General features: G+C 35.1%; 1 long non-coding RNA gene across 1 annotated transcript in view; it reads left to right on the forward strand.

The window, feature by feature from the left end:
• The first annotated feature begins 355 nt into the window (after positions 1–355).
• LOC111743258 overlaps positions 356–6,150 on the forward strand; it is a 12,362-nt gene continuing 6,567 nt past the window's right edge. The window contains exon 1 of the long non-coding RNA XR_002781610.1: positions 356–493. This is a non-coding gene — a long non-coding RNA (uncharacterized LOC111743258). The remainder of the gene's footprint in view (positions 494–6,150) is intronic.

The following is a 6,150-nucleotide window of genomic DNA, read 5'->3' on the forward strand; positions in this document are numbered from 1 at the left end:
TGGCTCATGGTCATATCATTCCAACCTCTGCTTCTGTTAATTCCTATTATTCTCTCTCTGACCTTCCTGCCTCTCTTGTATAAGGATCCTTGTGATTACATTGGCCTATTCAGCTAATCCAGGATGATATCTCCATCTCAAAATTCTTAATCACATTCACAAAGTCCCTTTTTGCCATATAAGGTAACATATTCACAGGTTTTGGTGATCAGGAAATGGATATCTTTGGGGGGGGGAGTGGCACAAAATATTTATCTACTATACCACACCCTTCAGACAGGAAGCTGATCTAAATCTGTTCTCCCATCAAATAGACTTAGATAGGGGCTTAGAAACCCAGTTTAATTCTCTCCTCTTGTAAGAAGACAGACTTATTCAGGGAAGATGCAACTTGTCTGAGTTCACAAGGAAAATGAGTGATCACTCAGGTTCCTGACTCCAAGCCAGAGCTTTCTCAGAGCATGATGTCATCCTAATGGTGAAGGAGCAGAGGGTAAGTTTATGTGCAAGTACTAGAGGCATCTCAGTGGGCTCGCATTTCATATGGTAATATGAACAGCTAACTCCTTCCATTAGAAGCATTAGTTGCTAGAACCAGAAGGAACAGTTAGGAGCTTTCCATATACTGGGCTGTTGAAATGAAATAGATTTTACCCCAAGAATTTGCTCCATATTTATGCCTTGCTCTAAGCTAGTTTCATGGCAATCTGATTAGAATCTTACTCATTTTGATTTTGCTCCATTTCATGCATGGCCTTTTATATTTTAAGGCAAATATTGCTCCGATTTGGGTGTTGGTTGGTTGCCATCTGTAACAGGCATAAGCCTGTGATCTTGGGCCCAATCAGTTAAGAACAATAGAGAGCGTGATTACTTTGGTTGTAAGCACATTGCTTTGCAAATGCCAAAGAAATTTAAAAGGAAGCTGTTCTTGTCCAGATGCTAGGGAAGCATGGTCACAGCTGAGCACTCTGAGGCTTATGGCCCATCTCGAAATGTACATTTATATAAAATACAGGGCAGAAGAGGGAGCTGGCCAGTCAACCCAGTTTTTTTGCATGCATATTTAACATCTGACTTAGTTGCTTTTTTAGCATTCTTTCTTTTTGAAATAACCTTTTTTTAACTTTAGTAAAAAAGAATTGACAAATATAATTGTATATATTTAAAGTGTACACTGTGATGATTTGATGTAAATGTACAGTGCGGACTGATTACCAAGATCAGCATACTCAATATCTATCACCTCAGACAGTTAACTCTTTTTTTGCGTGTGGCGAGAATGCTTAAGAACTAATGTCAGCAAGTTTTAAAGTATACAATATCATATTATTAACTATAGTCATCACGCTGTACATTAGATTCTCAGAATTTATTCTTCTTATAATTGAAAATTTGTACCTTTGACCTGCATAACCTCGATTTTCCCCTCCCAGTCCCTGGAAACCACCATTCTGTTCTCTGTTTCTATGAAATCTACCTTTTTTTAAAATTCCACATATAAGTAATACTATATGGTATTTGTCTTTCTCTGTCTAGATTATTTTACTTAGCACAATGCCTCTAGGTTCATTGTTGCAAATGGCCAGATTGCCTTTTTATGGCTGAATAACATTTCATTGTATATATGTACCATATTTTCTTTATTCTTTCATCCATCAAAGAATACTTAGCTCATTTCCATATTTTGGCTATTGTAAATAATGATGTGATGAACATGCTACGTAGATATCTCTTCGATATTTTGATTTCAATTCTTTAGGCTATATACCTAAGACTGGGATTTCTGGATCATAAGGTAGTTAAATGTTTAACTCTTTTCTAATTTTTTTAAAAATTAATTTATTTTTTAATTACAATTAGCATACAATATTATTTTAGTGTCACGTGAACAACATAGTGATTAGACATTTATATAACTTACAATATTAATACCCTGACAAATCTAGTACTCATCTGACACCATATTACAATATTGTTGACTATATTCCTTATGCCATACTTTGCATCCCCATGACTATTTTGTAATTACAAATTTGTACTCTTAATCCCTTCCCTTTTTCACCTACTCCCTTCAATACCACCTTCCAGCTGACAACCATTGAAATGTTCTCTGTATCTATGAGTTTGTTTGTATATTGTTTATTTATTTTGTTTTTTAGATTCCACATATGAATGAAATCACATGGCATTTGTCTTTCTCTGTGGCAAGATTTCATTCTTTTTTTGGCTGAGTAATATTCTATTGTATATATGTACCACCTTTACTTTATCCATTTATCCTTGATAGACACCAACTTTTATTTTTAGTTTTATTTTTTTATTTTTCCCCCTCTTTAATTCCCGCTCACCTCCTTCCACCCCAGACCTATGGATGTAGCTATTTCCCCTTATGAATTGGATCTCTGAAGGCGAGGCGTCTCCTCCCACACGCTCGTACAGTGCACTCGGGGTCTGGTGCCCCCTGTGCACTCAGGGGGCCTGGCACACCCAGGGTATGGTCCGTGGCTCCACCTGGGGTGCGAGCCCAAGATCTTTTGCGTGTAAAGCAGACGTGCTAACCATTACACTATGGAGCCACCCCACCAATTTTTAATTTTTGAAACTTTTTTCCATAGTGGCTACACCAATTTATATTCCCACCAACACTGTACAAAGTTTCCCTTCTTCCACACCCTTGCCAATATGCCAATACTTGTTATCGCTTGTCATTTTTAGAACAGCCATGCTAATATGTGTGAGGTGGTATTTCACGTGGTTTTGATTTTCATTCCACTGATGATTAGTGATGTTGAGCACCTTTGCATGTACCTGTTTGTCATTTGTATGTCTTTGGAAAATGTCTGTTCACGTCATTTGCCTATTTAAAAAACTTGAAACCAGATTTTAAAAGAGTTATTAATTGGGTTGGATGCTTTTACAATTACTAAATATAGACCATTGAGATAAACCCAGTGAGAGTATTTTTTTAGGATCTCAGAAGGTAAAACGTTGTTTTTGGCCATTTGAAAACATGGACAGGTACTCTGAACATCTGTTTACCTTAAAAAGAAGCAAAGAGGGTTGTTTTTTTTTTTTTAGGTTAAAGGGAAATTTGTCTATATAATATTCTAATATCTTTAGCATAGTGGTTTTATATAAATTCATGCATTGGTTGTTAAAAAGCAAACAATTTTGAACTCTTCCCAGATTTCATGAAAAAAATTAAGCTAATAGGAAGAATAATACATTTTTCTCTCGTGTACATCTTTTGTGTCTGATACTACTTGTTTAATATCAAATTAGCATGTATCTATTTAATTTTTAAAAAGCTATTATGAGTAGACATATATGTATTGCTATTTCACAGAATTTATGACTTTCAACCCCTCTATTACTTGAATAGATTTTAGACCATAGTTTGAAAGCCCTATTCTAGATTTTTATTTTGATCTATAGGCCTTAATATCTAACTACATTGCAGATATGGTCACTAAAACGTCTCTGAGACCCCTCAAACCAGATGATTTCAAAATGGAAAACTTTTTTCCTAAGCCTGCTTATCATCTTGTTTCCCTACTATTCATCCAGTTTTCAAAGCTTGAAACTGAGAAGCATCTTTGATTCCTTCTTCCCCCAATATGTAATGGGTCACCAAATTCTGTCAAATTTACATTTTCAATGTCTCTGTAATTCATCTCTTTACATTGTTGATTTTATTACCTTGGTTTCAGTTTCTTTCTTGAGAATAAGATACTAAAGCGACTTTCTAATCTCTTCCCAGAGTCCTGCCCCTTACATCTTTTCTCTGTGTCACAATCCAGAACGATCTTTCAAAAACATAAATGTAATCATTGTACCAGCCTGCTAGAAAAGAATTTGTTGGTCTCCAAATAGAACACAAACTCTTAACATAGTCTGTAACACCATCCATGAATAGTGAACACGCACTGTATTCTTTAAAATATAAATTATCTCATTTAATCTTTACTATGAAATAGGTTACCATTATTAGTGCCATTCTATTGAAAATAAAGGTAAAATCTAGAGAAGTCAAACAACTTGCCCAAGATGATGCAAACAGTGAGCCATGATTTTATTTCAGGTCTGTTAATTCCCATTTTCTATGGTTTTAGCTACTACATATTAAAAATTAAGAAGACAAGCAATTAAGAATGCCTCTGCTTGCAATTATAGTATAGTTCTTTAAGAAACTTTTATACTTTTAAAATCTCAAAATAAAAACATAAAAATTATAAAGAATATTGAATTATCTTATAAAATGAAAGAGATTGTTTCAGACAAATATGGCAGAATAAACACACAGGTTTATCTCTGCTTCTTTCCCAAGTTTCATTTGAATGACCATTAAAGAACTTTATAAAAGGCACAAATTTATAAGTATATAAAGGCATACATTTATATCAGATAAGTAATTTAAAATTTTTGAAAGCAGAAATTTGGAGGAATTTAAAATAACAGACTTAGCTGACTTGAAAAATCTGAAATATAAGCTTGTAGTGTGGAAAGTTAATAAAAAGGAAACTGATTCATCCTACAGAACTTAAAAGAGGCTCAGGAAATTTGGACCACTGGTATCTAAAAAAGTAGGAGATGGAGGATGGAGCTAAAAACAGATGAATTGGGTGAGAAACTTTTTATTAGCAGTTAAGTCTCCTTATCTTTCTCCTCAGGCCAACTGCTCCTCCCTCCTCTGGCCAAAGGTTTGAGCTTTACTGTCAAGGGAGAAAAAAATCACACAGCCTTTCAAATTAAAGAGGCTGTACACATTAGAGGGTAAGATAGAGGCACTTTACTGAAAACAGAGGATGTTAGGTAAAGATCTGTATACTCAGCCCCTACTCAGCTTCCTGAACACCGACAGTAAAGCTTGTAACAATCTCTCTAATCCCTGAGACTGGAAGATTCTTATTTGGGAAACATAAATAGCCTGATAGTAAAGCACTACAGAGACTACTTTTGTGAATCTTTGAAAAGACGATTGTGTCCCTGGATCATCTTGGAGTGAAGCCCACCAGTCAACAAGTCCCACATTAAGGCATTTTATTTCCAGTAAGGTACCCATGGATCACCAGATTTTGAAAAAAGACTCAACAAGGAACTAAGCAAATAGAAAAAAAAACCTGAACCTTTTAATATTCCCAGAAATATGAGAGAAGAAAATGTGTTTATTAAAAAGAATAGATTGCTTTAAAAAGAAAGATCGTGGATATTAAAATGTGATAGCACAAGTTAAAAATTCAGTGGAAGACTTGGTAAATAAAGTTAAAAAAATATTTTTAAAATATATGTCCCAAAACTGGTGAGAAAAAACTAGAAAACAGAAGGGTCAGTTGAAGAGTTCCAAAAGGTCTGAGTAAGAGAAGTTCTAAAAAAAACAGAGGAATAAAGAAAAAAAATTATTAAAGACTTATTCTAAAAATATTTCCCAAACTATAGGAATTAAGTTCCAAAGAAAAGGCCAGATGATTGGCCGAGCAAAATGGGTGTTGAAAAACAAAAATTAAAACCAAAACAAGGCATATTATCCTAAAAGTACTAGAACACGAGAGATAAAAAAAATTTCTAAAAACCTCCAGAGAGGGGTGGAAATAGGTTACAAATAAATGGCTGAGAATCAGAGTAAGATTAGACTCCTGAAAACAATATAGGAGGCTAGAGACAATGGAGTCCAACAGAACAGAATTCTATATCCAGCCAAATTAACAACCAACCACAAAGATAGAATGAAGGCATTTTTGGACCTGAAAGTTCTTAAAAATTTTAGATCCCAAGCATCCTTTTCAGGACACTCCTGAAGATGTGTGACCCTAAAGATAGGACATCACCCTAGAGAGAGAAGGAGAGATGTCCTGAAACAAGGTTTATAACATAGTGAGAGGTGAAGGCACTTCCCAGGATTACCCAGAAAAAAAGTCTTAGGACAATCGCTGTGTAGCAGGCCTCTAAGGCAACCAGTCCAATGCGCAGCAGAGGGCCAGGGAGCTCCAGCAGGGATGCCTGTAAAGAGGCAAAACTGGGGTTTTCTGTTGTGCTGGAGTTCAACTCTGTCAAAGAGTTAGGGAATTAATTTGCAGCAGTTACATAGTAAATCTAACAATTGAATTAAATGAGAAAATTAGTAATTCCAGTGAACAAAATATAATAGGG

This window comes from Pteropus vampyrus, unplaced genomic scaffold, assembly GCF_000151845.1.
Source record: "Pteropus vampyrus isolate Shadow unplaced genomic scaffold, Pvam_2.0 Scaffold110, whole genome shotgun sequence".
NCBI classification, from domain to species: Eukaryota; Metazoa; Chordata; class Mammalia; order Chiroptera; family Pteropodidae; genus Pteropus; species Pteropus vampyrus.